Raw genomic sequence first — 12180 nt, forward strand, 5'->3', positions numbered from 1 at the left:
ACAATTTTTCTCTATCAATTGGTGGTTCGAACTCAACCACTTTCTTTTTGAGTTTATCAGATACTCCCTATTTTGACTGTATTGCCTTAGAACAATCTCGGGCAATATGTCCAACAGTGTTGCACCGGAAACAGGTTCTCGTATCTGTATTCTCCTTATCCATCTTCTTCAATTCATCTTGCTTCTTTGCAAGAAATTCATTGTTTGACTGTCTCCAGAAAGCTTTCTTTTCTTCTTCCTCTGATGACGTTCCTGAAACAAAGGACATTTTGAATTTAAAATCATGAACATATTTTTCATTTTTCTGTTTTTCTGTAGGAATAAAACCTAACCCTTTCTTTTTGAAATTACCGTTATGGTTTGATTTCTTTTGGAAACCTAAACCAGAACTGTAATTCTTTTTCTTGTTTAATCTTTGTTGTACTCTTGAGGTGTATATTTTAGGTTTTTCATCAAAACAGAAGTCTTTTATTTCAGAAATATTAATTTCTGTGAGTGTGAAAACCTTGTTTATCAATTCAGTTTTGACACCTCTTATTGGAAATTCCTCATCAGAATATAATTTGTCAGAATCATTCAAAGTGTAGGCAACTTTAAACAACCCATCATCCAAATTAGATTTTGATAACAGGAATTCTTTGTCATAGACTATTTTTCCCTGTTTTTCTGTTTGACCCGGAGTGCTTGACTCAGACTTTGACTCTGACGCGAACTCCAACTTTGACTCTTCAATGTCATCATTTTCTAACACATGATCCACGACTTTCTTCATCAATTGAGACGGTTGATCAGTGTCAGACGATGTAAACACAACATCAATACTATCTGGTAGATTGACTGATGACTCCGACTCCCACTGTAAATTTGTTGCCTTTTTGACTCTTTCATCATTTGGGTATCTCGGCAAATATCCATTTTCCAGCGGGGGTGGACACTTGTTATAACTGACACCTTGTTTCTTACCAGAATCTTTCTTGTCAGTCTTTTTCTTTGGGTCATTCTTCTTCTTTTCCGAAATCTTTTCATCAGCACTCTTTCCAGCTTCCTTTTCTTCAGTTACCTCATCATCTTCCCATGCCTTCATACTTTCAACCGTCGGATAAATCCTGTCAATGACATAAGAAGTACATGAGTAACTTTTTAGCAAATGATTAACTCTTTCAGTTTCAATTCTTTGCAGCTCAAGCTTTTGTTCCAAAGCAGCACACTTCTCAATGTAATTGTTTACAACTTTCTGCTTTATCATGAAAGCTCCCTGAAGTGTCTTCATTGCAGTTGCTTGTTCTTCACTCGTTTGGTTGTATTGGTTCATTGCTTTGTTCAGCACATCGTAAGATTCCTTCAAACTGTTCAAATTGTAAATCAGTGTGCTGTTCTGCTTCTTTATAGCTTCACAGTTCTCACACTTCACTGGAATCTTTTTCGCATCAACTTCTTCCTCAACCTTGAATTTAGGAACTTCTTTCACCTTTTGTCTTCTTATCACTGGAACGTCTTCATCATCACTGCTCACTGGTGTCTTGATTTTTTTTCTTTTTCTTCTTTGCTTTTTCATCTTCACTATCACTTTCAGCAAGCAACTTCATATCAGCTTTGAATTTTCTTGCCCAATACTCAGTATCATCATCACTATCACTTTCAACCTTTGCCATGAAAGCAGTGTAAGCTCTAGTTTGATCAGGAATATAATCATCCCAAGTAAAATTTTCCCAGCTGAAACCCTCTGGTAACTTTTCATCTTCTTGATCAATCAAACAAGCTTTTGCATTATCTGGAATATAATTATCCCAATTGAATGACTTCTTTTCATCTGGATTAACCACACATGCTTTCTTTCCAGAATCTTCAATTATGGGTCTTCCATGTGCAGTTTGTGCTTGATGTTGATGTTGTTGTGATGGTGATTGAGCAACTTGATGATAGATGGCTCTTTTGTAGTAATCATTGTTGTTATTGAACGGGTTCTGAGCTCCACTTGCTTGGTGATTAGTGCACTCCCTTTTGAAGTGTCCTTTTTCCCTGCACCGAAAACAAGTGACTTTAGATTTGTCAAAACCTAAAGTAGAAACATTAGCCTCACGAAGATCATCTCTCCCCGTGATCTGCTTAAATTTCTCAGCTCTCCGTAACACGCTAGCCAAACACCACTTTATGTCCATCAGCTCCATCTCTTCAGCATCTATTTGGTCGTAGTCTTCCTTTGTTAGCATTGGATTCCCGGTACGACCTGCAACAAAACTACTATAAGATTCCAAAACCATTCCTAATAAAGACATTTGGTTTTTAGTAACTTCCTCAGAATAATCTTGATCATTTTCAAGATTTAATACAATATTGCACTGAAGTTTCTTCCCATTTTTCGTTGCTGAAATATTTGGATCAAAAGACGAAAATGATGTAAAACTTGTTTTGTTGCTTGATCCTTTAGATGAACTTTCAGATGAATTCTTGACACTGTAGGCAGTTTCAATTTTCGGAGATAGATTTGATGATTTCTCATTCACCCCTGATTTATAGTATAACCCTATATCCTGTTCACCATCAAAATCTTTCATTCGAATAATTTTTCGTTGTTCCATTTCTTGAGCATCAATCTTTTCAATGAACTTGCTGAGTGTCAAATTGCTAAAACCTTTCTTACTTCTTAACATCATAAGATATGTGCCCCAAGTTTCATAAGGCAAAGCATCAGCAAGTTTTTCGATCAACTCTTCATTGTCTTTCTCAATACTCAATCTCTTCATGTTAGCAAGAAAATTGCAGTATCTTTCGATAATCTCTCTTGTGCTTTCATTCTTTAACCCGCGAAACAGATCAAATTCTTTCTTTAGAAGCGATTTCTTGCTTTTGACCATTTCTTCGCTACCACGAAACTTTGACCTTAAAGCTTTCCAAATTGAATATGAAGTTCCATTATGTTGCAAAAGCACCATAATATCCTCTTTCACTGCTTGTTGAAGAAGACTTAACATCATTTTCTCATCTTTGTACTTCTTTCTAGCATCCGCACTAAGATCTTTTATCGGAACAGGCTCTTCATCATCATTCATTGGTCGAACGTATTTTGTCTCCACACATTCCCAAGCATCTAGGTAATTAGCTTGTACCCAATTCTCAAAACGACCTTCCCAACCTTTAAATTCTTCTATGTTCATGAGTTTGGGTGGTTTTTGCATTGTACCCGTTTCGTTCTCTAGCATTGTATTTTGTGCAATACTCATTGGGGTAACTGGTGTAGCGAATGCATTGAAAAATTCCTCGTCCATTTTCAAATTTTTTACAAAATTCTCACAACAGTCCTTACAAGCGAAACTATATAAGCAATTGTACACTGAAGCGAAACTACAAAGTACAATCAAGCGAAACACCGACTGTTCAAATAAGCGGAACCTTCTGAAACGTTCACTGAAGCAGAACTGTTAGGTACAGACAAGCGAAACTGTCTGTTCAAGCGGAACAATGAAGCGAAAGTGTCCTTGAAGCGGAACTAATGAACTTTGAAGCGAAACTAATCTGAACTAATGTAATAATAAGCGGAACTATCTTGATCGTTGAAGCGGAACTATGAAGTGTCCGTTTAAGCGGAACCAATTCGGACATTCAATTGACCCATTTTTAATGCGAATTTTAACACCAAACTTTCCAGGGTTTATCTTTATACTGATACGCACAATCCTTGAAATTTTGAACTGATTTTGACCGGTGAAAATTTCTGAACTGAAGAAAGAAGATGTAGAAGTAAGAAATCTTGATGAATTTTAGCTATTCTCTGCAGAACTCCTCCTCCTGAAGCTCTGATACCAATTGTAGGAACGTGTCTCGACCCGAACGAGTCGTTCAGAGGAAATTCTATCAAATACAGGTGCGGAAAATAAGTATTTGACTTAGGAACAGCTAGCAAATCACTTTAAACACCTCTTTGCATTGATTTAACACTGATTACATCTAAATCTCGATCCGGCAGCACCTCGGTATGAGTTTCAAGAATGTTACAAATGATTCGCTTTAACTGCTATTTATATGTGTTGAGGTTTCGCTTGAACATACATGTCGTTTGATGCGTGTGTAGTGTATATATAATTTAGATATATAATTAAGCCCTTTTTACACCTTTAGCCAAGTTTTAAATTTATGAAACACGATATTTACTAACACTAAAAACACATATGGGCAAGTGCACCCATCGTGGACGTAGTATAGTGTTGGTAAGATACCGAGGTCGTCCAAGGACACAAGAGCTTTTAGTACCGGTTTATCCTCAACGTCTAATCAAATCAAAGAGTTAGAAAAATGTTTTTAAACTAAGAAAATAAAAACTAACTAAATGCTGAAAAATAAAAATAAAATAAAAACAGATAGACAAGATGAATCACTTGGATCCGACTCGTGTATTAGTATAACCTTTGATTATTTTTGCACTTTTGCACTTGTTTAAGAGATTATCTTAGTTATTGTAGTAGGCCCCTCTTTTGAAGGCGACGTTCGCAGTAGTTTGAGTCAGCAAGGATACAATCCTAAAGGGTTGGATTATTGGAAGATAATAAATTAAGTTATTAATGCAAATTGTGGTAGGCCCCGCTTTTGGCGGTGACGTTACCCTCGGCTAAGTAGTCTGAGTCAGCAGGGATACAGTCCTAAATAGCCGGGTTATAGTCTTAATAGTAGTTAACTTATGAGGGGGTCAAAGAGTTTGGATCCCCGCCATCCAATACCTATGGGCATTGAAGGAGATCCTACTAAATTTGACCCAGGTCCCTTGCAGGACCTCTAAACGCTGAACAAGGGCAAGACCCTTACCAAACCGTTCCCTTAACCCCCGACCAGGTAGCCAACATACCTCCATATAGACCGTGGAGACATGAATGGTGAAAATCTTTTATTTTATATAGACAGTAAAATAATGCCAAGACACCACGGACAAACGATAAGGAAAGATCACCTTCAACATAAGCAACTAGTTATTAAAGTCATTAATACAAAACCAAATAAAAAGTGCAAAAGATTAAAAATAAAAAGTATTATACTAAACACTTATCTTCACCAAGTGATGTAAGAGACTTAGGCAAACATGGCCTTGATTGTCAAGAACTCTTACTATCAATCTTGGATCCCGAGACGACTCACACACTCTACGATGGACAATGGATGATGGTGGTGGATGATGGTGTTATGGTGGTGGTGGGTGGTGGATGAAGTGTGAGAGAGGTGGTGTGCCAAGGGATGAGTTGGAATGAAACCAAGCACTCCTATTTATAGGCTGAACAGAAGGCTGGGCACGGCCCCGTGTCCGCTCGACACGCCCCCGTGCCCGTCTGACATTCTCCCTCTTCATTAATTGTAATTCGCAATTACAATTAATGCGCCTGCTGTACTTTCGCCACGCCCCCGTGCTCACTGGACACGGCCCCGTGGTGGGCAATAGAAGCTTCTACAGGTTTGTCTTTTCTGCTGCTTCTTGGGCACGGCCCCGTGCTGGCTGAGCACGGGGCGTGGTCAGGCTTCTGTTTTCTTTTCTTTGCTTGGGAGGATGCTGTTGAGGGTTCGGGCAATCTACTTTTGTTCCTTTTCTTGTATTTATGTTAGAATTAGCTGTCTTTTTGCTTCTTTTGTGAATTTGAGCTCATTTCATCCTGAAAATACAAAAGGAAGACAAAAATACTCTTTTTCCAACATTAGTACTTAAAAAGGGTTAGTTTTATGCCTTATTTGATGTAATTTATATGTTGCATTTTACACACATCAAATACCCCCACACTTGAACTTTTGCTTGTCCTCAAGCAAAACTCTTTAAATGTGGCTTACACTCCCAAATGGAATGGGTAGAAGAGAAGGTTTTTTTGGCTTGTCATAGAGTGTCGGGAATCCAAGAATTTTTTTTGGGTTTTATTTTTATTTATTTACAATCCTATTCGTTATGATTTATTTAGAACGTTTCATAAGATAAATTACTTATTTGGGTATAACATGCCTTTTTAAAATTTCATTTATATACAAGTTCACATACCTCACGGGAGAAATCACTCAACACTCGGCCGAAGGTGTATTTTTAGTGAATCACTCGAGAGCGGCATGGAACTTACGCCTACCATAGGCTTGCCAAGCAATCAATCCTCCTCCTTTTTAACTTTATACCTTTGTAAATATCAAGAGGACTTTTTCGGGTGAAGGGTTAGGCTTGGGCTAAAGGTGGGTGGTTGGGTTAGTGGTTAGTAAAAGGGCGAAAAGCGTAAAAAGCGTCGGTTTTTTTCGTAAAACACTTTGTTTTTAGTGACTTTTTATTTTGAAGTATTTCTCCAAACAAGCTTTTGTTTGCATAGCTTTGTTTGTTTTTAACTTCATCATCTTTTTTTTTTTTTTTTTGATAGTCACTTTAAAAGAACGAGCTTGCGAAAAACCGAGCTTGTTACTAAAATAAAGGGTGAAAAATTAAAAGGGTTTTTTGGTGGGTAAAAAGGGTTTAGGGTAAAGAAACGAAAGGTTTAGGCTCAAAGGGGTTAACTAGGGGGATTTTGGGTAGGTGGTAAAAAAATTGAAAAATAATGGTGTAGAAAGAAAAATGGTTAGTCCTAATGCCTCCATCATTTACTTACTTGGTTTTAAGTTGGTAAGGACCGGGAATGAATCGTCGTGGCAAGTTCTAGAGTTGTAAGAACCAAGCGGCTATTCACACAAGAAACGAAAAATGAGCATTTAGTCTAAGGATGTAAATTTGTATCCTCAATAAAGGCTCAAAACTCACTTTTGTGGGAATGGGTTTTTAATGTGATCAAGTACATATAATCAAATTTTAACTAGATTTGTTATGCCGTTTCATAATTTTCTTATGTTGGTTCTTGCTATCACGACGCTCTCGGTTGTAAAATTTATAAAAATATAACCTTATTAATCTTGGGATTCCTAACTTAAACTTTAGACAAGTAAAAAAATGAAAATTTTTGAAAAAAATTTGGGGTGTTTAGCGGTTCCAATAGAGTTTTGTGTAAGGCTTGTTGTTAGGACTTGCAAAATTTCAAGGTGTTAGCTCCCCCCCCCCCCCCCACACTTAAATTACACATTGTCCTCAATGTGTCCCAAAAATAAATTTTTAGGTTGATTGGATGTGTAATGTGGTGTTAAAAAGCAAAGATTTATGTTACTGGCAGTCTGGACACGGCCCCGTGGGGACCGGACACGGCCCCGTGTTCAAGTGCCAGTAACAGAAATTAAAGAAATGAGACAGAAGCTTGGACACGGGGGCGTGTCTGGTGAACACGGCTCGTGTCCAGTTACCTGAACTGGGCGTTTTTTCTGCAGGTGGCTCAACACGGGGCCGTGTTGGTTGAGCACGGCCCGTGTTGAGCTTTCTGTAATGGAGATTTGTGTCGGGTTGCCTCGTTCTTGTGCATGGGGCCATTTTTTCTCGTTCCCTTTTTCATCCATTACCACCACGAGTGTGTTTTATTTATTATAAACCATCAAACTTTAGAAACCATCATTTCATTGCAAACATAAAGAGACATTACATAAAACTAAATATGAAAATATTAAACCATAGAGTTCTAGCCCTATGTCTTATTTTAATTAGCAAAATTTCCAAGAGCTACTAATCTTGGTTAGATAAGGCTTTTTAAAACTCCTTCTTCCGGGTGTGGCCCTCCTCATATGTCGGCGAGCCACTCCTCCACCTCCCGTGGGAGGAGAAAGGAGGGCTCATTTGCATTAGTTTGAGGAGTTTCGATTTCCGCTGGAATCTCTTGTTGGTGTTCCATGGGAGGTTCTGCTGGAAAGTCTTCCCACCCGGTAGGGTTGTTAACCCCGAGTGCCAAGTTCCAATCCTGTTGTGGAAGGACTGGTTCCATCGGGGGTGCTACAAGAATATTTAACCTCTGGTGCAAGAGGTTAATTTCTTGGAAGCTGCTTTCGAGCCCCACCGTAAGATGGTTAATACGGTCAATTAGGACCTCCTCTACTGATGTCATTTCGTCGAGAGCCTCCCTTAATGCTATCACATAGTGTACAAGCGTAGCTTCAATGGAGGGCCTCCTTCCTCTTCGGCTGTTTGATGAATGAACGGATGATGTTTCGCTGTTTTCACTCGCCATTCTACGAAAAATAAACCGAAAAACAGTTTATTTGATGAAACAGTATCTGGACACGGCCCCGTGCTCATTGAGCACGGCCCCGTGTTCATCTTTCTGCAGAATTTTGAAGCAAGGAAACTTGAAGTTTTAAGTTATTTTCTGAACTTATGTAGGCTTTTTAGATATTAATAACTTTAAACAATGTTACTTAACATGTTTTTACCAAGATTCCTTTAACAAAACTCATTGCTTTCTACCACAAAGTTTGAAGAATTCAAACTTTTAATGGTAGTTCTTGGAGAAAGATGAAAAAGAAGGAAATGACTAGAAGAGGAAAAGACAAGATGGGTTGTTGGAACCTTCTTTTAGACTTACCTAGGATAGTTTGAGAGAAGATTCCTTCAAATCTCTGTCCCAAGTTGGTCCAAATGTGCAGAATTCTTGGCTGCATTTATAGAAAACGACAGCATCCTGGACATGGCCCCGTGTTCGTTGGACACGGCCCCGTGTGCAGGTGAATTCTGACACAGTTTGTTCGTATTCTAACGTACTGATCAGAAAGGAATCTTTTGGTGAACACGGGGGCGTGTTGGCTGGACACGGCCCCGTGTCGAGGGATCATTTTTATGAAGTTGTCTAGTTTTTTAAGGAGCTTCCTGTATCGGGTGGCTCTTGATTGGCTGGAACAACCCCAAAGTGCCTAAGATACCTTAATTGTCCTATACTAAGGTGAGAACACAAGAGGTTGTCGGTGAGGGTAATTCCTATTTTCATTCTAGGTGGACAAGTCCAACCCTTTCCCGGGCTCTCATTAAAGAAGGTGTATGCCGAATCGCTCAGGTCTATGTATGCATCGAACGAAGTCGATGGAGAGTCCTTCACAGCACAATCGGCACAGGGACGACTATCGTCCAAGTCTTTTCTAGGTATGAAGGTATTTTCGGGAGCAACGAGGTTGTCGGAATGCGGTTCCAACATTTCTTCATGGTCATCGTCTTGGGGCGGATCAATAAAATCCTTCCTAAGTTCTTTTGACCAATTTAGAATTAGTTCTTCTAGTTGAAATAACTCGTCAAGGAGCATTTCCCCTAGAATATCTGGCTGGGCGCATTCGAGGGAGAGATAGTGCTTATTTTTACTTTCGCCCCTCTTAAGGTTATAAGGGATTGGTGGGTCTATATAGTGGGGCCTATAATTTAGAAAATAACATTTTAATTCGTCATGTTCGCCTCCACATAATTGACACCAAATACCATAAGAGTGCCGAAAATAAAAAGAATTACTATAACTCATGTTTATGTCAGAAATTACCAACCGCCGGGATCTAACGGTTCTGTTTTCAGTAAGAGAATCTTGGGCACGGGGGCGTGTTGAGTGAGCACGGCCCCGTGTTCAGCTTACTGTCTGACTTAAAACAGGATTGCCAGTTCCAATGATTGAGCACGGGGGCGTGTTCAGCGGGCACGGCTCGTGCTGAGCTCTGCAGAAGCTGAAAAATTAAGAAAATCCTAAAAAATTAAAAAGAAAAATAAGAATATGATTAGGCCGTTGATTCCTAACTTTCTTAAAATCCTTGTGTCCCCGGCAGCGGCGCCAAAAACTTGATGTGTGTGTAGTGTATATATAATTTAGATATATAATTAAGCCCTTTTTACACCTTTAGCCAAGTTTTAAATTTATAAAACACGATATTTACTTACACTAAACACACATATGGGCAAGTGCACCCATCGTGGACGTAGTATAGTGTTGGTAAGATACCGAGGTCGTCCAAGGACACAAGAGCTTTTAGTACCGGTTTATCCTCAACGTCTAATCAAATCAAAAAGTTGGAAAAATGTTTTTAAACTAAGAAAATAAAAACTAACTAAATGCTGAAAAGTAAAAATAAAATAAAAACAGATAGACAAGATGAATCACTTGGATCCGGCTCGTGTATTAGTATAACCTTTGATTATTTTTGCACTTTTGCACTTGTTTAAGAGATTATCTTAGTTATTGTAGTAGGCCCCTCTTTTGAAGGCGACGTTACCCTCAACCCAGTAGTTTGAGTCAGCAAGGATACAATCCTAAAGGGTTGGATTATTGGAAGATAATGAATTAAGTTATTAATGCAAATTGTGGTAGGCCCCGCTTTTGGCGGTGACGTTACCCTCGGCTAAGTAGTCTGAGTCAGCAGGGATACAGTCCTAAATAGCCGGGTTATAGTATTAATAGTAGTTAACTTATGAGGGGGTCAAAGAGTTTGGATCCCCGCCATCCAATACCTATGGGCATTGAATGAGATCCTACTAAATTTGACCCACGTCCCTTGCAGGACCTCTAAACGCTGAACAAGGGCAAGACCCTTACCAAACCGTTCCCTTAACCCCCGACCAGGTAGCCAACATACCTCCATATAGACCGTGGAGATATGAATGGTGAAAATCTTTTATTTTATATAGACAGTAAAATAATGCCAAGACACCACGGACAAACGATAAGGAAAGATCACCTTCAACATAAGCAACTAGTTATTAAAGTCATTAATACAAAACCAAATAAAAAGTGCCAAAGATTATAAATAAAAAGTATTATACTAAACACTTGTCTTCACCAAGTGATGTAAGAGACTTAGGCAAACATGGCCTTGATTGTCAAGAACTCTTGCTATCAATCTTGGATCCCGAGACGACTCACACACTCTACGATGGACAATGGATGATGGTGGTGGATGATGGTGTTATGGTGGTGGTGGATGAAGTGTGAGAGAGGTGGTGTGCCAAGGGATGAGTTGGAATGAAACCAAGCACTCCTATTTATAGGCCGAACAAAAGGCTGGGCACGGCCCCGTGTCCGCTGGACACGCCCCCATGCTCGTCTGACATTCTCTCTCTTCATTAATTGTAATTCGCAATTACAATTAATGCGCCTGCTGTACTTTCGCCACGCCCCCGTGCTCACTGGACACGGCCCCATGGTGGGCAATAGAAGCTTCTACAGGTTTGTCTTTTCTGCTACTTCTTGGGCACGGCCCCGTGCTGGCTGAGCACGGGGCGTGTTCAGGCTTCTGTTTTCTTTTCTTTGCTTGGGAGGATGCTGTTGAGGGTTCGGGCAATCTACTTTTGTTCCTTTTCTTGTATTTATGTTAGAATTAGCTGTCTTTTTGCTTCTTTTGTGAATTTGAGCTCATTTCATCCTGAAAATACAAAAGGAAGACAAAAATACTCTTTTTCCAACATTAGTACTTAAAAAGGGTTAGTTTTATGCCTTATTTGATGTAATTTATATGTTGCATTTTACACACATCATCGTTCAAGAGGAACCTTCAACTGACATTGAAGCGAACCTATCAAAGTCACTACAAGCGAAACCTTCTTATAAGACCATACAAGCGAAACCTAATACTAGCACTTATACAATCTCCTGTTTTCTCGTATAACGTGCCCTGATCTAACACTCTAAGACTAAGACGAAGTCAACAGATGTAGTGCACCAACAAGCCCAAGTATCCCGATGCTTTAGTTGTTTACCAAAGAATCAATGAGGTAAACTAGAATCCTCCTAACAATACCCCCCGAGAATAATGGGAGAGGTGCATCTCCTATAGCGCTACTATTGTTAAGACGGAACTACACACTATGGATTAAACGTCACATAGCACAAAGACTCAAGAATCAAGAATCAAGAATCACAAGTCTCACGTACACATAGGATAGAGTTTAAGTTTCCAAAGATTCAAGTTTAAGTTTCATAGAATACATATTGCACCCCAAAAGTTTAAAGTAAAAGGGGATCGAGTATACTCACAGTGATTGCTTAACAGTCGCAACTATTATTGGATCAAAGGGAGCTCTTTTTAGAATTGGCCTGATTAGATTACGATAGGGTAAGAATTGGGCAGAATAACGAGATTGCACGAGTGTCAAATCAGTCACTGGATCGGATGGCTGTCCGATCGGATGGCTATCCGATCGGATTGCCAGTCGGTCGGGTGACACATGTGTGTGAGGAGACAGTTGGCTGCCCGATCGGATGGCCATCCGATCGGGTTGCCACTTGTTTTGAAATTCACAAGTGTGGGGAATAAGGTGGCTGCCCGATCGGGTGGCTGTCCGATCGGGTTGCCACTTGATCCGGG

This window comes from Helianthus annuus, chromosome 5 (genome assembly GCF_002127325.2).
Source record: "Helianthus annuus cultivar XRQ/B chromosome 5, HanXRQr2.0-SUNRISE, whole genome shotgun sequence".
Taxonomy (NCBI): domain Eukaryota; kingdom Viridiplantae; phylum Streptophyta; class Magnoliopsida; order Asterales; family Asteraceae; genus Helianthus; species Helianthus annuus.